This window comes from Rhincodon typus, chromosome 9 (genome assembly GCF_021869965.1).
Source record: "Rhincodon typus isolate 14 chromosome 9, sRhiTyp1.1, whole genome shotgun sequence".
NCBI classification, from domain to species: domain Eukaryota; kingdom Metazoa; phylum Chordata; class Chondrichthyes; order Orectolobiformes; family Rhincodontidae; genus Rhincodon; species Rhincodon typus.
The window spans coordinates 76,283,049-76,304,595 of record NC_063340.1 but is presented as its reverse complement, the minus strand read 5'-3'; the positions used below and the strand labels follow the sequence as shown (position 1 = coordinate 76,304,595).

Sequence of the window (21,547 nt, the reverse complement as noted above, 5' to 3'; positions counted from 1 at the left end):
ATTTTCCAAACCCATGACCGCTGCCATCTAGAAGGACAAGGACGGGAAATGCACGGGAGCACCACCATCTGTAAGTTCCCCTCCAAGCCACTCGTCATCCTGACTTGGAAATATTTCGCTGTTCCTCCAGTGTTACTGGATCAAAATCCTGGAACACACTGTTATGGCATTTTGGGTGAGCCTACACCAAACGGACTGCAGCAGTTCAGGAAGGCAGCTCACCATCACCTTCTCAAGGCCAACTGAGGATAGGCAGTAATGCTGACTCAGACAGCATCACCCACATCCCCACAAGTGAATAAAACATATGCAAGAAACCAAGAAATTCCATTCAGCGAGGAGGAAGAAAGTCTACTCATGTTCAAGCAAGCAGCAAGTCTGCGAGTCACTACTTTATCTAATGGCTAATGTGGTGCCACTATTTAAGAAAAGTGGTAAGAAAAAGCCAGGGAACTATAGACCAGTAAGTTTGACACCGCTGGTAGGGAAATTGTTGGAGAGAATCCTGAGGGACAGGATTTACATGTATTTGGAAAGCCAAGGACTGATTAAGGATAGTCAACATAGCTTTGTGTGTGGGAAGTCACGTCTCACTAACTTGATTGAGTTTTTTGAAGAAGTAATGAAGAGGAATGATGAGGGCAGAGCGGTGGACGTGATCTATATGAACTTCAGTAAGGCGTTTGACAAGGTTCCTCATGGTAAACTGGTTAGTGAGGTTAGATCACATGGAATACAGGGAGAGCTAGTCATTTGGATACAGAACAGACTCGATGGTAGAAGACAGAGGTTGGTGGTGGAGGGTTGCTTTTCAGACTGGAAGCCTGTGACCAGCGGTGTGCCATAAGGATTGGTGTTGGGTCTACTGCTTTTTATCATTTATATAAATGATTTGGATGTGAACATGGGAGGTATGGTTGGTAAGGTTACAGATGACACCAAAATTGGTGCTGTAGTGGACAGTGAAGAAGGTTACCTCAGATTACAATGAAATCTTGATCAGATGGGCCAATGGGCCAAAGAGTAGCAGATGGAGTGTTATTTAGATAAATGTGAGGCGCTGCATTTTGGAAAGGCAAATCAGGGCAGGACTTATACACTTCATGTGAAGGTTCTGGGGGGTGTTGCTGAACAAAGAGACCTGGAGTGTAGGTTCATAGTAACTTTAAAGTGGAGTAGCAGGGAGGATTTAGAGATAGGATAGTGAAGAAGGCATTTGGTATGCTTGCCTTTATTGGACAGTGCATTGAGTATAGGAGTTGGGAGGTCATGTTGCGGCTATACAGGACATTGGTTAGGCCGCTTTTGGAATACTGTCACTGTGCTATAGGAAGGATATTGTGAAATTTGAAAGGGTTCATAAAAGATTTATAAGGATGTTACCAGGGTTTGGAGAGTTTAAGCTGAGGCTGAATAAACTGGGACTATTTTCCCTGGAGCATCGAAGGCTGAGGGGTGACCTTATAGAGGTTTATAAAATCATGAGGGACATGGATGGGGTAATTAGGCAAGGTCTTTTCCCTGGAGTGGGGAAGTCCAAAACTAGAGGGCATAGGTTTAAGGTGAGAGGGGAAAGATTTAAAAGGGACCTAAGGGGCAACTTTTTCCACACAGAGTGTGGTGCGTGCATGGAATGAGCTGCCAGAGGAAGTGGTGGATGCTGGTACAATTACAACATTTTAAAAGGCCTCTGGATGGATATATGAAAAGGAAGGGTTTAGAGGGATATGGGCCAAATCCTAGCAAATGGGGCTTGATTTATCTAGGATCTCTTAGCATAGACCAGTTGGACTGAAGGGTCTGTTTCCGTGCTATAAATCTCTATGACTATCTTCAATAGGCTCAATCAGCTCAGGGATGGTGCGAGATATTTTCAGAGTTATTTATATGTTAAACTACGATTAGAAGAGAATAGCAAGATGGATTTTGATTGATAAGGAATTCCAAATACTCGGAAATGTGCAAAAACATTTTGCAAGAGAAGTCCAAACTGCACATGATGAACCTGTAGAGCAGAAGCCACCTGGTGAAATCATGTAGGTAACAATTTTTTTTATTTTGCTAGGTCATGAATATCCAGTGCCTCAATATTATCTGAGACAATATAGATTATATGAGATTATCTGCTTACTAGCACATTGTTGTTTGTTGGAATTTGGTATGTTCAAAATTGACGCTGTGTTCCCAGTGCACTTCAAATGTACTACGTTGTTGTAAAATACTTTGGTCTGTGTTGTGGCTGTGCTGACAAAAGCAAATCTTCATTTCAGTATGAACGCCAACTTCAGTACTTTTCATCTCGAGGAGTACCGGTCCAAAAACCTAGAATTCTATAAGCCCTGCGCAATGTCCCACCTAATTGCCTTTAAATCAACTGTGGCAAAATATACACTGCTGCACCTGTTTAACATTCCCATTTGTGGCCCTTTCGTATGTGATTGTCAAAAGCTGAAAAAGAATTTACACAAAAATATCTGGAATGCGATTATCTAGCATCAATAGACTTTTTCTTAATTGCAGAACAGGGAAAGTTATACTTACAAATTGTATGTAAGGAAATTATCAGAAGCCTGAAATGAAATAAAGGAACTATCTGAGAAATAATTTAAAAAGAAACACTCGTGAAAGGTAGAGAGCCAGGATTAAGGAGAAAAAAGGATTTACATTTACATTGCACTTCTCACAACCATTGGATGTCTCAAAACAGAAATGCCGTGATGGCTGGACACAGCTGAAGATGATACTAGATTGGTTATTCATCAACTTGTAGTCTCCGTTCAAGGACAGCCATTTGGAAGACTTTGGACAATGGTTCAAGGCCTTAATAAACCAGAGCACTTTTAAATAATTTTCTTTGTTGCTAATAATTTTACATTTATTTATGAATAGTGACTATTTATGTATCTCATTTACTCCCCTTATGAGATAGACCTTAATAATCCCTCTGCCACAGATTGTAGCACAAGTTGACATGATATATAAGATTACCCCAGTTTTTCAATGCCAGAAATTATGCTTCTGTATACAATCTATATAAGTTTGCAGTTTCAGCTATGAAAAGATGCAATATTTGCCTAAGTAGTTGCATCAACTTTTCACCCTAAAAACTCATGTTTTACTTCCCTCCTCCTGTAAGTCAGCAAATGGGACCAAGCAGGTAATTGAGCCTGCGTTCAGAAGATGATACGAGGGAATTTAAGACATGCTTAAACGAAGACATTGGCAAAAGAAAATGAAGTACAAAGTTGTTTTCAAAGTAAAATTCAAAACATTTGCTAGCTCATCAAATAATTCTGCTGAAATGAGGGAAAGGGCATTTATGTTAGTGAAAACTGATGTAGGAATGGAAGAAGGATAATCTACCCTGAAGAAGACCAAATGCACCATCGGGACAGAAACTAAACAGTGGCCTGATCTTCGAATTATAAAATCCCAACAGTGGGGAAAGAGGCTGTTTGGCCCATCGAGTTTAGGATACCTGGTCAGCACCGACGAGTTGGACCAAAGGATCTATTTGTGCTGCAAAACTCTGATATAATGAGTGTGCTCCGACCCTCCAAAGAGCATCCCATCCATACCCAGCCCCTACCCTGTCCTCAACCCCACATTTACCATGGTTAATCCACCTAGCCTGCACATCCCTGGACACTATGGGGTACTTTAGCATCACCAGTCCAGCTAACGTGCACATCTTTGGACTGTGGGAAGAAACCAGAGCACCAGGTGAAAACCCACGCAGACATGGCGAGAAAGTGCAAACACCACACGGACAGTCACCGTAGGCTCGAATCAAACCCAGGTCCCTGACACTGTGAGGCAGCAGTGCTAACCACTAAGCCATGTACATATTGGAATGGGTCCTCAAAATTCATCAAAGTGACTGTGTCATCACAGCAAATGCATTGCGTATATACACATGTAAGCGGACCCAACTCAACCTTGAGTTCAGTTAAAAATATCAGACCAAGGACGAGTTGATGTAGCTACCTTATAGAACGAGACCATCTAGTGTTGCGACAGAAGTTTGCCAAAAGCCCGCTGCGTCAAATTTCAGTTTTCCATCATTTCACCAGCAGTCAGCAGTGGAATAACAAGTATCCATTAAGTCATGTCAGCAACATACATGATAAGACCAAGAATTTCATTGCATCTGGCAGCCAAGCTACAGAATGGAAAGGGTCAAAAACAGTTCTAGTGAAAATGACAAAGCGCAAGATTCATGGTGGTACTAACCTACATGTCTGATGGAACAAAGGTAAAGCTTATTTTCAGCATTAAAACCATGTTGAGCAACAAATTCCCTGCAAGGTTTTGGTGTAAGCCCATGTTTGTAATCAGATGGATAAGGATGCAATGAAGTTATTGATCATTTATATGTGGCATATGTAAAGAATGCAGCTTATTAATCTGGGGCATATTCGGATTCAATTTAACTGATGAGATCAGGAGGTGCCTCTGAAGAAATGATACCCATATTGTAGCTGTTTAGGGAGGGATCTAGCATTTAGTATTAGACCTTTGGAGATGTACCTCATCAAGCCATTCAAGGATCATGTTTGAGCTGAATGGAACAAGTGGACATTTGGGCAAAAAAGCCTTCATACAAAGTGAATATATGTGTACCTGCCCCCACTTGTTCTGTGTGGTTTCATTATCAAATCATGAGCTGCTATTAGTGCTCAAAATGTTGTCAGATGATTCAAAGAAGGTGGAATAAAAAGCTGACTTAATGTGGACCCATGCTATCTGAAACTGAAAACACCAAATTTGGTGACTCAAAGAATCCAGTGAACTCTTAGCTCAGATGCTGAGCATGATGAATTTGCCATTTTAAAGCTTTTTGTTTGTAGTCGAAGGTATCTTTTATAATTAATTCATTCAGCAAACCATGCCACATTAATTTAATATGAATTAGTGATGTTGTGCGCTTCTGTCATATTTCAAAATGGTGACCATCCACACCAGTACTTCACATTGTATACTTGGCATCTAAGTTGACTCACTAGGTTCTTCAAGACTTTAGATGTTGAATTGTACATTGTCGTCTGCAGTATTTATGACTTCAGATGTTTGATGATACAAGAATGAATGGTGTGACGTAGATCACACCATACAGTGCATTTAATAAATAACCAATTTATGAGCATTTTTGAAGTTTAACACGGAGATATTTTATCATTTGTAATTGTTTATGATTCCAAATTGAGCAGCGACTGTTTCACGTGTAGTAAAGACATTGACTAAACTTTGTACATGTGTACAGTCAGGGATCCTTGCTGCCCCAGCTGCTCCGAGCTTTAAAGTAAATGTTACTCATTATAGGATTAATATGTCTGGATAACCAGTAAAAATTAATTAGTGGCCTTTTACATGTGGTTTCTTCAATGTTGGTTCGTATTTTTCCAAAAATGTCTCTATATTGCTCATTGGGGGACAGTAAAAACCACATGCAAGACTCATTTTTATTAGTTTGGATAAAATCATAGATCGAGTTTGAACGCGAGAATTTATTAAATCATTTGCGTGCAGAAGTAACATTTTTCTCTGCTCTGCTGTACACTTAGGTATAACCAGTTCCAGCCTAACAGATTTCCCTTGCTTTCGTTTGGTTCCTATTTCAGCCCTCTCTTTAAGGGGGCAAGTCATGCTTGGATTGAATTCTGCAAGCAGTGGTATGCCACTGAAATGGCTGTTTCTCATTTGTGAGATGGAACATTGAACAAGCTGTTAAAGGTGTAAGGTGCATCCCAGTCCACTTCCATCCTGTCTGCAAGCATTGCACCTTCCAACAGATCAGAAGCAGGACTGCAAGCTGTTTGCACGGTGTTTTTGCTTGGCAGCTTGTATTTTCAATAAAAGTTATAAAATGAATCTAAGTTTGATTTTGTTCTCTGGATATGGACAACTATTTATTTCCAGCCCCTAGCTTCCCTCAGAAGGTTATAATCTCTCAAAAGTAGTATGGCATGTTCAATCTGTCAAAAGCTCCGAAAAGCTTTCATCACCTTTTACTCTTTTAAATGCAGTGAGACCAGTAGTTTATAAATGGTTTAATCCTGGTAAATCCGTATAAAAGGAAGTTGCGAAGCTGATCCTGTCGAACTGTTGCAGTCCTTGTGGTAATGATGCTCTTGCAGTATAAACTGACCCTTCAGTAACACTGAAGGAACAGTGCTTTCTTTCCAACTCAGCACAGTTTATCACTTGGAGGAGAATGTTCACGTGATGATATTCCCATCACATCACAACAACAAAAGACACAGGAAAGGGGATTTTTAAAAACGTTTTTCTTTATTCACCCATGGGACACGGAACCTGCTGGCTGGCCAGCATTTATTGACCAACCTTAGTTGTCCTTGAGAAGGTGGTGGAGAGCTGCCTTCTTGAACCACAGATGTCCATGTGCTGTAGGCAGACCAACAATGCCATTAGGAAGAGAATTCCAGGACTCCAGCAGACCTGAAGGAACAGCGTATATTCCAGGTTAGGATAGTCAGGATTTTTAAGTAAGTGAGGTTAGTTACATGTAGTCCCACTATGAATGCAGTGCCACTGATATTGAGTGGCATAGCAACGTGTCAGTCAAGCACTGGTTGATGTTGAGTGATGTTCTAGCTAGCATATCCGGGCAAGTAGCCAAGGTATCCAATTGCACCTGAATCTTACGGAGAGGCTTTCAGAGGTCATGAGCTGAGTCATTCATGTAGCAGTTAACTTTAACCCTGTCCTCATAACAATATTATGGTTGATGCTGGTCTGTTTAAACTCTGAGGAAAGTATTAATACTGCATCTTCATCCTGTGGATCATTGTGGTAAGTTGATTAGGAAGGCTGAATTCCCACTATATGGTAAGTAACTGTAGCACCTTCCATTTATTTATAACATAACATAATAAAACATCACAAGGTAGTTCATAGGCACGTTACCAGATAAGCTGTAATAATGAGTCATAAGGTATTAGAACAGCTGATAAAACACTTTTTGATAAAGGTTGGTTCTGAGGAAAACTCAGGCAGAGAGATTTAGTGATTCAATTCCAGTGTCTCTGGCCCAATCAATCAAAGGCACAATTGCCAGTTTTGGAATTATTAAAATCGTGCACCAGCGGGAGACCAGGATTGGGTGATCTCCATCAGAGTAGTGGCAGGGATGCAGCTGTTGATCCCAACTTTCTGGATTAAGGAAACAAAATTGTTCATGGTATGTGTTGCCGATTGCTTCCCCTTGTGTTCCTGCCTGGACACGTGCGAGAGAGGACATTAGTTATGGTTCGAGAGCTGTCGGAGGTTAAACCAGCTGCTGGGACTCACCCAGCCAGACTTGTACATATGTAAAATGTTCACCCTGATGAGGTATTAGAGCGTAACTGGTGGGTGTGCAACCCATGAGAAACCAAAGCCTTCAAAAGATGATGAAATTTTGTATGATAAAGCAATAAAATAAAGTCTTGTATGTAGGGCTCTTGACATGATTTTGTTTTGCCTACTGTTGGTTTAATGATTCTGAGTCCAAATGCCATGTTTCCATCATTGCGTTCTTTGAAATCTTTACCAAAAGTATTCTTTATGCATAAATTAAAGTTTCTTGTCATGTTCATTTCAGGTTCTGAAAATCCTGGTGCGAGCTGTGAATGAAGGGCTTGCTGATTACAAAGGGGATTCTGCAACAGTATTAACAGGAAGACTACGGGAGCTGTTTGGTAGGGTGACTTCTAAAGTAACCAACGATGCTGAGATTTGGAAGTTGTACGCCAGGCTTTATGGAAATGGACAAACAGAGAATTCAGAAGACAACGAGAAGGTCAGTACCCTATAGCATTGTGCATATTGTGGAACTTCCATTTGGCTTGTCTCTTTAAGCTGTCATTGCCCACGTTCAGCATTTCTGTCTGTGCCATTCTGCAGAAAAGTGAGGGCGAGACTAACACTGAATTGGTTGGCCTATCACAGTGCCATGCTTAAACCAGCCACAATAAAGTGCAAAAAAAAAATAATGCCAGGCGACAGCTCCAGCCCCCATGCCCCATGTTTTCCCTGGACTGAGGTTGAAATGTCTCAAGAATCTAATTGATGCCTTTACGAATGATCTGCACTGCTTGCGATTTGGAATTCTAAATTACTCACAGCTTTATAGCTTGCAATCTCCTCTGTGTTTAGTTAGAGATGAGGGTGTACATGTGCACGGATGCTCAGCATTCCTTTGGGTTGGTCCTCCTTTTTCAATGGAAAACTCTTTAAACATGTATGCTACGTAACTTTAAAATGTTTTTTTCTTAAAAACCATGGCCCAGATTGTGTGGGTGAGCGGTGAAGCAGAAGTGCATGCTACTAACTTAATTAAAAACTAATGTGCCTACCTTTCTAATTGACTGCTGTCCCAACTCCAGTCTGGATCCATTGGTGAAGTGAGTAGGGAGGCTGAATGGCAAGATACAATTCCATCGAGGCCATTTGTCCTTTAATGTCACAATCTTGAGGTATGTCTTCACTTGGAAGAAAATTAATGAAGCTTATAAAACTTTCAGTCGGAGTTCCACTTGAGGTACCACTCATCTACCACAAATGCATGCATGCACAAACGTGCACATGCATTCTCTCGCTCTTTCTCTCTGTCTCACATTCTCACACTCACACACTCACACGCACACACGCGCGGGACTTGGGAGCTGCTGTGGCTATCAGTGCCAAGAATATTTTAAACTGTCTGTTAATTTAAAGGTTTGCATTCCTTTGCAGGCCCTATGCAAATCATTGCCCCAGATTAATCCCAATATTTGCAGTGAGCCCAAGTTTACCTGCTGGTAGGGCTGTCAGCATGGAATCCCCTGGAGTCTATTAGGCAAACTGCAACTGCTTCCCTGATATTGGGTCTGCAGGATCCAAGCCAATGGGTCATAGGAGAATTGAAATTAAGACCAAAGCTGTAAATGAGATTTTACGGTCTTTGTGAATCAAAGTGCTGTGCTTCAGGAAATGCAAAGCATTCATAGATCATAGAATCACTATAGTGTGAGAGCAGGCCATTCGGTCCGCATTGACCCTCCAAAGAGCATCCCAACCAGATCCACCCCATACCCTATCCCAGTAACCCTGTTATGCACCTATTAACTCAGTTTATTCTTAAGTAAGCATCAAGTAGATATATCTAATCATCTTTTGTTTTGAAATGTTTTATTTTAATAAATTGTCAGCTCCCAAGTCTATAGATGCTGCTGTTGTCCCACCCTTTAGGGCATGATCTACTATACATTCAGACATTCAAGCATCATGTCAAGGTTTGGAGCCTTGCCGAGAATTGCATTATGGGGCCATGTCCTACCATTCCACTGCAAATGCCAAAGATCTCAAGATGAAATGAATTGTTATTTATCCAGAACCTGCTAACTTCTGGCTGAAACTCACTTTGCCATAGTTATCTCCTTTTCCTGTTTCTGTTTGTGGAACAAATGTTAACTTGGGAGTTCCCTACATTGACCTGAGACAAGCAAGTGTGAGCCCTGATTTAATGTTGAATCTGAAAGACAGTACTGCTAATAAAACAGCACTGTCTCAGTATAGCACTGAAGTGTCAGCCAGTGTACAAGTCCTGACGTGGCTGTGCCTTTCTCATTTGAGAGCCTGAAACTCTAGCCATGAGGTTCAGAGAAAGGGGGAGCTTCTTATCAACACCCTGATCATTGAATTCATACACGGATGTTTTAAGAAATGTAATCGATTTTCAATGTTGAATCTTATCCTCCTGCACTTGTTTTAAAGGAAGTGCAGTTGATGGCTGGTATTCAAATCTCTCGTCCAAAAGGCATTAACTTTATAAATTGGGATTTTCATACCGAAGGATCAGAAATCTCCTGCCACGTAACTCTACCGTTTTTTGCCGCAGACTCCCTGAGGTCTTGGCTCTGACGCTCCTATGTTTGCAATACCTGGAGAGTTCAGTCATTTTACTGCCATGGCCCTAAACAATTTTGGAAGTCTTTGACTTACACTTGTATGCTTCTCATAAGCATGAAAAGTTGATTCAAATAATTGACCAAAAAGCACTCCTTTCAGCAAACAAGAAGCGCTGTGCTGAGTTTTTTTAAAGTATGTTCAGGATTTATATTGCTAATACTTTCTGACTTTTTTAAATCTGAGAACTTTCAGGCACTTTTGGAGGGGGAGGGCAGGATTGTGTGCACATTTGCCTCTGGACTGTTTGTTTGGACTAAGCTATATGGTTCATTTTGCAGTGTGTGCCTTAAGACATTTGATGCATGTATGGGCAGACTTTCTCTGTTAGTACCTAATCCTATGGAGCTCTCCAGCTCAGGATTGTCTGTGTCATGGAGTTTCCTGTCTGCAGGTACTAGGCTTCCCTTGGTGTATTACCTGAGAAAGACATCTTGAAAACAGCATAGTTGAGGAAAAGGTGCAAATTATAAAGTTAAGCAGTAAATTTGTGAGTGTTAGATACCTTTTAAAAGGGGAGTATTTTTCACTGGGTTGTAAAATGCAGCAAAATTAGTTCAACAGGTTCAAAAAGAGTACTGGATTACATGGGGATAACCCAGTTAATAGGGTTCAGATCATAAAGTTTGAGGGCAAATACTTTATAATCCTCTGAACACACAGACTGAATTTTATTCCCTGTTGGTTGTAGACATTAATTCCTAATGTGCCTACTTTCCAGACACAAGTACTCACTATTTGCAAGATACCTGTTTATTGATGACCACATCAATTAAAGTCCATTCTTGCTACAGACGCTGATATAGCAGTGGTCACTTAAGCACTCCAGGTGTATAGTAAAGGCAGCAGCGGATTAATAGAAAAAGTGTACCCTTCCTCATTTAGAAAATGCTGTTGGTTTCAGTAATGTACTAGTTGCACTTGAATAGCATTATCAAATGTAACCAGTAATTTTGAGATTGCCTGCATGTTTGTTTAGACCTTTTCTTCACCTGCAAGTGCATATAGAAATATAACAAACACATTTTTAAAAATCTTATTGCTTTGTTAATTTTTCTTACAAATTAGATATTTAAAATGCACTTATATGATACATGGACTTGGCATTTTTTAACTCATTTCTCTTCCAGGCAAGTGTCTGAAGCTGAACCAGACTGTTGGCAATTTTGGTGTCACGTTTGATCCTGAGATGAGCTTCCAGCATGCATCTATGGCACCACTGAACCCACCTATTTCCACCTCCATAACATTGCCAGACTCTGTCCCTGCTTAACCTCATCTATTGCTGAATGCTTAACCTCTAAGCTTGACATTTCCCATGCATTCGTGCTCAACCTTCAGATTCCACCCTGTGTAAACTTGAGTTCATCCTACACTCTGCTGCCAGTGTCCTATCATGCACTAAATTCTGTTCATGCTTCACCTCCCTGCTGGCTGACCTACACTTGTTCCCATAAAACAACCTCTTGATTTTAAAATTCTCATTTTTTTTAGATCCCATCTTGGTTTTGCTGGCCCTTATCTCCAAACTCCAAAAAATACCTGTTCTCCTCCAATTCTGGCCTTGTGAACATCCTTAATTTTAGTACTCACCCTTGGTTGGGTGTGCCTTCAGGTCCCTAAGGTATAGACTCCCTCCCTTAATCTTTCCATCTCTCAACCCTGTTCACTCCTTTAAGGCACTCCTTAAAAGCTACGCCTTATACCAAGCTTATAGGCATCTGCCCTAATATCTCCCTTCATGACTCACTGTCATAATTTGTTTTATAATGCCCATATATAGCATCTCTGAGCTATTGTTAAAGGCATTTTATTTCTATATTTATGAACTATATATATATATATATATATATCCCACATGTATTATAAGCTGACTAGTGTTTACTGATGCATTGCTAGAAAACCTAAGTTTAATAGTGTGGCTGAATTTGTTTACTGTAACCTTGAATGGCACGCAAACTCCAAATATCCTGACTGAGGGAGTTGTGCTGTTAATAGAAACTCTGCATTGTCCACTTGGCTAAAGGAGAATATGGTGGAGGTGATGAGGAGGGAATGGGGGAAAATAAATAGCTGTAATTTCTCATCGCTGGGGTAGTGCGTTAAAAGTTATTCCCCAGTCATCACCAAAGTTAAAAGATTTCCAAAAGTATGCAGAGTTCCCTAATTTACCTGCCTTTTAGACTCAGGTTGACAGAAAGTATGGGCCAGATTTTTGTACACAAAAAGAATGACTATTTATTATAAATCGATCCTAGCTTCAGACAAATAATTATGAATTGTTGACATATAGCTCCACTAGTTAAACTTTTAAACTCCTTATAAATTCCCCCTCTACACCTGCATTAGGACACACGCAGAGAGGATAAAAAAAAAATTGGTGTTATTTGGCAGATGAAAAGACTGGAAAGACAGTTTAGTGATCCCAGCCATCACAGTTTTCTGAAATGGTGCAGAAACAGCTCTTTCTCCAGAGGTCCACTGATTTCTGCCAAAACATTCATAACCGCAAGTTGTTTATCTATTTAGAATGCAGTTACATAGTTATGGCATGCAAAAGTCTTTGTCATCAATAACTATTCATGAGTTCACAGATAAAGCAGCTACTTGTTGCTGGGTGAAGCTCAGTTTGCGTACAGACCCCCGGCTCCAACTTATCTTTACTTAGGCTTCCACTACTGCTTGAACAAGCAGCTGTGTAAGCAGTACTTACAATGAGTGTCAGGCTTTTTGCTTTTAAAATGTGCAACCAACAATACTTGGTTTTTAAAACAGCTGTTTTGTCATCTCAGTCCACAATCAAAAGTATAGAAAAACAAAAAGACGTGGTCTTGACACTGTGCTCCTTTAAATGTAGAATAATACCATTGCTTTTATTTACAGGCACTGCAGTATCTAGTTAAAGCCCATCGTTGTGAAACTCAATCCAGTGGCTGGGAGAAAGATATCGCATCTTTCAAAGAAGTGTCAAAAGGAGCGATAGAACTTGCACATGGTGAGCTGCCAGCAGCCGTGACTAACTTCTCTAATCCTTAACTTTACAGTAATGTTTACTCATAATCGGTGTTAATGTTATGTGTACTGTCCTGAGTACTGGTGAGCACTGCAGGTGAGGGAATTAAAGCGACCTGTTTGCTTTGGGTAGGTTCCCTAGTATTCGATTTGGGGACTACTGGTGTTTCTTATTCAAATAAATGACTTGGAAACTTAATTCAAAGTGATCAGATTTGCTGAAGGCTCCGTACAAAGAGGCAGTGAAATTGAAGGAGCCAATTCAATAATTACATTGCCCACTAAATATTCTCATTGGAAGCATCACAACTGAGCAGTGTTCTCACATGCACAGTTTTTAGTAGGAGTTATTGTTTAGCAACAAAAGCAGATGTTCTCTCCCTATCCTCACTTTTATGTCTGTGGTTAATTCTTTAGTGAGAACAGTATTTCTGTATTAATTGGTAATCAGTAAACCAAAGAATGTAAACAAAATATTGCATTAAGGTAGGGCGACAGAGATTCTTGTTAGGGAATCAAAGGCTATCAGAAGTAGATGAGAATGTGGAATTTGAAACATATTGATCGACCATGATCTTATTAAATGACAGAGCAGGCTCAAGGGGCTGATTGGCTTGCTTCTGCTCCTAATTCCTATGTCCATAGTTTTTAAGAGTCTGTTCCGAGAATTGGATGATTCCATAGAATGAAACAGCACAGTAAGAGACCGTTGAACTAATCATACCTTGCCAGACTTAACTGAGCTTCTGTAGGTCTACATTTAATTTGCTTTCATTCTGTTCTCATTATTTTATGAATATATTGCTGTTCCTTCACTGTCACTGGGTCAAAATCCTGGAATTCTCTCCCTGACAGCATTGTGGGTCAACCTACAATGCATTGACTGCAGCGGTTTAAGAAATCAGCTCATCACCACCTTTTCAAGGGCAACTAGGGACAGGCAGTAAATACTGGCCAGCCAGCGATGCCCACATCCCATGAGAGAACAGAAAAAATTATCAGGATTACAAGCAGAGATTGTGGCATACTAGATCTACAGGTCTGGATTCCAGTTGTTATTCTTTTAATCAGATGCACTTCCCATAATGCAACCTGTTTTCAAGCACTGGCTATAGCAGTGGCCCCCATGCAATAATAAATTGTATTTATGTAACGTCCTTAACATCGTAAAATATACCAAGACATTTCATGAGAACATTATCAAACAAAAGTTGACACCAAATCACACCAAAAGCTATGAGGATAAGTGATCGAAAGCTTAATCAAAGTGAAAACAAACTAAGGATGTTGGAAATCTAAAACACAAACTCACAGTGCTGCAGAAATTCTGGTTTGGCAGTTTCTGTAGAGAGAGAAACTGAGTTAAGAGTTACTTGACTTGAAATGTTAACTCTGCTTCTCTCTACAGACGTTGCTGGACCTATTTAATCAGAGTGGTAGGTTTACGGGAAAAAACTCCTTTAGAAAGATACAGCACAGACTGACCAAGATGTTGCCTTTATGAGGAAATACAAATGTGAACAGATACTTGAACTTAATTAGAACAAACCAGAATATCAAGGTATTCTAATATTATGAATGGACACTGCCTGTTTCATTACTAATCTTTGGCAAGAATCAGAACTAGTGCCCAGATCTGATCACAACCCTGTGGATTTTTAATGTGTAACACAATCAAATCAAATCAGGCAAATATATCGAAACAAATTGCACAACACCAACTTATATATATACAGTGCCTTCACTTAGTAAATCATCCCAAGGCATTTCATAGTTGTTTCAACCAGAATTTGGCCCACGTGAGAATTGATTTGGGCAAATGACCAACAACGTGGCCAAAGCTTTAGGTTTTATGGGATGTCCTGGGTTTTAAAGCAAACAAAAATCATAAAACTAATTTAAAGGCAGCACCTGTGGAGAGAAAAGTAAACTTATTGGGCTGAATCTTGCTTTTTTTTTTGGTAAAGTGTGTGTTGTGTGAATTTCTTTTTTGGAGAGATCCTTGCCACGAAGCCCAGCAATGTTCCTCACCATCTCTTATAAAACATGCCTCATTAACTACCTGCTCCACCCCAGTGGTGTCCCTCATGTCCAACTCTAGCCCTTTCTTATCAGAATAACTCACCGCACAGTGGATATCCACTGAAAGACCGGCATCCCTTGTGTCTGCACCACCTTTGAGAGGCTACTCTTTACCTGGAGAAGTATTAACAGTCTTGTGTTACACATGACTGCCAACATAATGGAACAGCAGCCTTAAAACCATCCTGCTCTCATCATTCCCTTTTATATATACCCCTATATATATTCTTTCACCCTGGTCACACCTAGTTAACCCCAAGCCACACGGTTTACCTATTCTTGCATACATCTCTTCTAGAGGCCCTCTCTGAATCCTTGATACTCTTTCCCCACTTCCAAGTGGTCATCCACATCATCATTGTCCAGTCAGGGAACATCACATACAGGCGAGCATTCAGTCAATTCCAAATATGAACGTTTGTTGATAACAGGAAAAGGGAGCACAAGGGAAACAAATGCAGGCTGTAGTTCACACTGCATACTGAATACTGGCATCTTGAGCTTGACAGCCCATGCTGGTTTTCTGCACCCAGCTAACAGCTAATGGAAGCAGGTATCAGTCAGGCCCTGTCCGTCATATCGAACCCAATGCAGTCAAGCTCCATCATCTACAAAGAGAGCTTCCTCTTCTCATTGTCCTTAGCCTTCTCCTTGGAAGACGGTTCCCATTCCCCTAGTTCTTCAGCATTAATTAGATTGCCTCATTGCCTCCAATTATACAGAGCACAGCACAAATAGACTGTGTGGTCCACTGGGTGTTCGGACTGTACTAGACCTTCACTGCTTACCGATTGCCTCACTACTGCCCTAGTCACAGCATGATGAAGGTACCACACAGGCTGAGTGACCAACATCCAAAAGGGAATGCTAACTGTGCTCCGACTCTCTTTCAATCCCAGACCCACTCAACCATTCCAATTTCCGTCACATTTGTTAAAGTCCATCATACTTACATGACGTGGTGTTGTAATGTTTCCTTTGTCCCACTGCAGCTTTGGAAGCTGCATAAATGATGGAGTGCTTTTAGCCAGTATTTGTCTCCTTTTGAGTTATTGCTAATTCCTGCATAACTGAGGTGACATTGTTAATTTACCGTGCACCAATAGCGAGCCACCTTTGGCCAACATATCTGCATGCATTGCGTATTTGTGAAGGAATGATTGCAGATGAAATGTAGTTGGGGTTTGCAAACTCCTGCTTTATGTATTTGTTAGAAATATTGCCTTGCCCATTTATCTGGTATCTTATTATAAATGCAGATAGTCTAATGTTGTAATTGGAGTTGTGTCTTAGTGCCTTCATGTGGGAACAAGGATGGGGTAATGGGAGGGAAATTCAAGCTGAATGGGCGTATCAAAACAGCATTGGAGGGCACGGGAGGCTGTGGGAAGGGCTGTTATTGGTAGTGACCACCTCCATAGTCTCCACAAGGGGAATGTAAAGGGATAGAGTGAGCACCCTTTGGGTGTAACATTGAGGTTCGGGGTCATGGAGGACAGTTGGAGGTAAAGTTCAATGTGATGGGTCTCCATATGGGGGTATGGGTGCAGGAAAACTTTCTCAGTACTACATGGAAGGCTTATCTGCACCCACCTCCACAAATGCCACAGAGCCCTCCACCCCTCACCACATGTGCCAGCCACCACACCTTTTGGCAGTGAACCCCCAAAGGCCCCTTCTCACACTCCCGTTAATGATCAGTGGATGCAACCCTCAGGGCTGTATTTGTCGCAGACCTCTGACTGACTTCAATAAGCAACCTCTAGACGTGTCCGACCGGACTGTAACTCTCATCGGGGAACCCCCTGCTCTCCCCCAGAAAAAGATAGTTAGGCAGTTCCCTGCTGAAGATCTTAACAAACCTTAAGTTTGTCCATGCCAAAGAGCCAGTCAATACAGCAGTATTGGTAGCCTTTGGCTTTGGCTGAAGTCCGAACAGACATGGAATGGCAGGTGAGGCATGGACAGTGCAAGCATGCAGGGAGGACTTATGTGAGTTAGCTTTAATAGAGCAAGGTAAGCAGCCCTGAGGTGCAGCCTGTCTGACCCATGAGCTAGGTACCTGTCTGTTCACACAAAGTGTCCGCACTGCTATCTTTCGATGTTATTTGCTGGTGTGCCCTGCAATACAATTATGTACACTCCTGCCCAGCACAGAATGGATCAGGGAGTTGCCATGATGGTCACGAAGCGCTAGGAGGTATTAGATGCCAGTGTCTGTAATGAGGGGTGCATGTGACTGGTGCCCGTGGATCGTGCCCTGAGATGCGGCTTATTCCTAAGTAAACGTGGAGGTCCTTTGGAGCAAGCAGAGAGCTGAAGTCACCAGGCACCCACTCTGACTTCATGTCGAGCTTTTGCAACACCTAACTTGTTTGATGTGTAAGATGGGAAGCTGAATATTAACGAGGTGAGTTGGACTATTAACAAGGCATTTCACAAGCAGTATTCCAGCTAAACTGGCAATTCACTGCTCAGCAAAAGCATAAAAGATGCAGCAAGTTGCTCCCAATGTTGATAAAAGCCTCACCCTTGTCCAGTTCTGCCACAAATCTCACAGTAACCTACGTTGCTTAGGTCTCTACAAGATTCTGTGACATTACAAGTTAAATTAATTGACATCAGAATAAAATCGGACCAGTTCTATTGAAAGGAATAGTTAATCCTGTTTCTTTCTCCACACATTCAGCCTGACCTTCTGCGAGTATTTCTGCCATTTTCTATTTTTATTTCAGATTTCCAGTATCGGCATATTTTCTTTTGAATCTCAAAGAACTTGTCTTATTTTTGGAATAAACTTCAAACGAAATGAAATCTTAGAAGTTGTTTTTTTATTTTGAACATATACTGTCGCCATCAGAGAGTTGACCACAGATGTTGCTTGCAAAAGTCATCTGGATTTAATTTTCAGTTTTTTAATAACTAATTATATAGGTATCTCAGCTTTAAGAGTACAATTATATTGCCAGCTATTGAAATGAGAAGTATGTGCCTAATATTGGCAGTGATTTTCATCAGGCTTATTGTAGGTTTCAAACGAGCTCAGATTGAAAAACATAATTTTCTGTCCTCACCCCTTTGCCTGTAAGTTTTTGGGAGGAGCTGTTCTCTCCATGATATCCTAGTTTGCATCACCATTAACCCCTCCTACCTGCTCACCTTCCCATTTTAATTGTATAGGGACATTGTCTAATCAACCTGTTCACAAATGCTATGACACACTCTGGAGCAGGTGCAACTTGAATCTGGCCCTCCTGGCTCAAAGGTAGGGACACTACCACTACACCACAAGAGTTCTATGTTAATTATATATCATTTGGGTGTTAATTGTATTCAATTGTATGGATTATGGGGGTTGGTGGGGTGGAGCGGCAGTGGGGTTGGGGGCTCAGTCACTGCACCATGCTGTAATACACTGCCCTAAACATCATAATGAATCTTCATGGTACTCAACGAGATTTCCGTTCTAATAACTCAGCAATATTAAAACAAAATAATGCTAAATTGCAGGCTCTGCTATTCACTGACCACAGTATGATCTCCTCAATCTTCGGCAGTTTAAAAGCAGTTTGCTTTGCTGAAAACATCTCTATGATTACACACAAGCTCAACCCTCAACTCTCAGACACTTGCTCCTTTAATGCTCCCACTTTACCCTCAGCCTCCTACGCTTCAAATGAAGCTTAACACAAGCTCAAGAAACAGCACTTACAGCACTTCATCTCATTGCCAAGCATTTTGCAACCCTCAAAACTTAATCACAAATCCCACTTTAACTATACTTATTGTAATGTAGGATTCATGTTGTGAATTCATGCTTGTGAAGGCAAGAGAGGTGTGAGTTTTCTGATTTCTCTCGTCATCTCCTTTTTACTTTGTATATTTTCACTCCTGTCATTTAATCATCTCCTTTTCTCCCCATATTCACTTTCTCAGATAATTCACTTTCTTGAGGATGAGGTGAATTATTCCAACCCCTTTTCTCTTGCTCTGATTCTTATTGTAAGCTTTTAAACTTAAATTTTTATAGGTTGAATGTCACTTGCTAGGCTGTCATTTGTTGCCCATCCTTGATTGCCCTGCCTCTTGAACAACTGTTGTTCAACGTCACTTTTGTTAATGTCATTATGCACATAGTGCTGTTAGAGATGGAGTTCCAGAAATTTTATCTAACAAAGGAACTAGGCAGTGATGTAATTCCAAGCCAGGATGATGTGTGGTATGCAGTTCATCTGTCATATCCTCTGTTGTGACCAAGATATACTGATCGTTTTCCTGTCTCTGCAGATGCTGCCTGACATGATGAGTGTTTTGATATCTCTATTTAATTCAAATTTCCAGCACTTGAAGGTTTTGCTCCTTGTGAAAATATCTAAATATCAATTGATGAGGTTTTGTTTCATTTATCATAAGTCTCAATGATTTTTTTAAAAAAAGCTTTTTTTTGTTAGAAATCTTGCCTTGCCCATTTCTCCAGTATCTCATTATAAATGTCCATTGTCTAATACTGTAATTGAAGTTGTCTTAGTGTCTTTTATGTGTGTTTTTGTTTTTATTTTTGCAGTGTCAATCAAATGCAGTAAAGGCAAAACCAACCCTCAGGAAGCTCTGCAGATACTATCCTCAGCTCGCCTCAGTCTGCGTAGCCTGTCCAGTAAAGCACAGGTAGAACATCACATAACTGTTTTACATTAACTGCTGAATTCTCTTTGCCACTATCAGAAATTCGGTCCCTATTGGAAGTCATATTCAACACTTGAGCTGCAAGACATTGTAACCCAGAAATGTATTGAGTTAGGTACCATCTGTATTTATCATTATTTTCATAAGGATATAGTTTGCAGAAAAGGGCACTTTGTGTGCTGCTTTGTCATATATATCTGTTTTCGTGCCACATTGAAACTTTTGCATCTAATAATGCATTTGCTGTATCATGATTTTGTGCACCAGCGAGCAAATGGTATTGCCGCAGCAGTTCAGTTTGATTCAGTCTTCCTAGTTCCACGTGACCTGTCATTGACTGTCATGGATTGCCTGGCTTTGATGATCTGAGCCTCAGTCCCCATCAGATGGCTTCCATCAGAAGCTTTCCAGGTCAATCCTCTCAGCTCACCACCTGCCATCCTAACTGTAGGATTTTGTTTTCCTCTGATTTTTTTTTTCCAAATAAAACATTTTCCTGAACTGGTCTCAAAGAAAGTACTAAAATTTGGAAATCCCTGCTTGAAGCATTGATCTGGGTTCATTGAGACGAAAGAGAGACTTCATGCTATCTACAGTGATACCTTAATGACTGTAAGGTAGTATTCTGACTGCTGCCCATCGTAAAGCTCCTGGAATAATAGTGAATGTGATACTGTTGTAAGAATTTGACCTTAATAATTTGCACATGATTAGTTTCATTCCTGTATGTAATGCACTCAATCTCAAGATCAAAGAATAAACTTCTCTCAATGCTAAGCATTAGGTCTGCAGGAGAAACTGATGTATTTATATAGCTGCTTATGGGAGTCCATTTGAGTATACCGGTGTTGAGGTAATGAAAAATGATTCATTTGTTGTGTCACAGACTTCACCCAGGGTCCTTCAGGAAAGTACACGTCTTCTTCTAGCTTTTTAATCATTATCAGTGATTGAGTGAATGCAAGGCAACGCTTATTCACCACGTAAGCTTGCATGCAGATAGGTTTGCACATCGAATAAGATGATGCTTAATACTCAGCATGGAGAAATCCAGGTCTTAAACTTGACCAATTCAACAAAAACACTGTGTGTTATGTTTCTTACAAGCCAAGTTTTCAATTCTTTGATGGTTGTGTGTCATTAGATCTCTTCCTCTTGACATTCTTAGTGTTACCATCCACCAACCTCACTCCACCTCCATTAATAAAGCTGCTCCCGCAAAGTTTGTTTTCCTTTCTTGTGCCAAAAAGTTTTCTGGAAAGGTTTCCAGAAAGCTACTACTTCTCTACAAAGCCTAAGTCTATCCAAGATTAAAATGTTGATGCCAAAACTAATGAGGTTCAGCTAACACCTCTGTCTTCTCTAAACAAAATGATCTCATTTTCCATTTGGGGAACCTGCAACCTTCAGGATCCAGCATCTAGTTCAATAATTTTAGGGCCTCAGCACCTTCTCCCATGCCCTTACCTAAACCCCCACACACACTAGACCTTTTCACCACATGGGCTGCTTTCACAACCAACCAGTTGTTAGATTCTAAGGCTCCCCAGTAGCAGCTATTGATTTCCCCTGGCTCACCTTTACCACTTCTTTTTCTGCTCAACTTTTGTTCTGTCCTTCTGGGCTCCAACTCCACTTATCGTTTACCCCTTCCCTCCCCCTACCCCATCTTGAGCATTTCTACCAAAACTTCTCCTAGCTATAATCAGTTGTGATGAAGGGTCACTGGACCCAAAACATTAACTCTGCTTTTTCTGCATGGATGCTGAGTTTCTTCAGCAATTTCTGTTTGTGTTTCCATCCTGTCTAAGTTTGTCAAAAT

At 40.7% G+C, this 21,547-nt stretch overlaps 1 long non-coding RNA gene across 1 annotated transcript; it reads left to right on the top strand.

The window, feature by feature from the left end:
* Window positions 1–7,598: 7,598 nt before the first annotated feature.
* Window positions 7,599–19,948, top strand: LOC125484013. The gene is made up of 3 exons (XR_007262879.1): window positions 7,599–7,801; window positions 12,832–12,943; window positions 19,607–19,948. It is a non-coding gene; the product is annotated as an uncharacterized LOC125484013 (long non-coding RNA).
* Window positions 19,949–21,547: the final 1,599 nt, after the last annotated feature.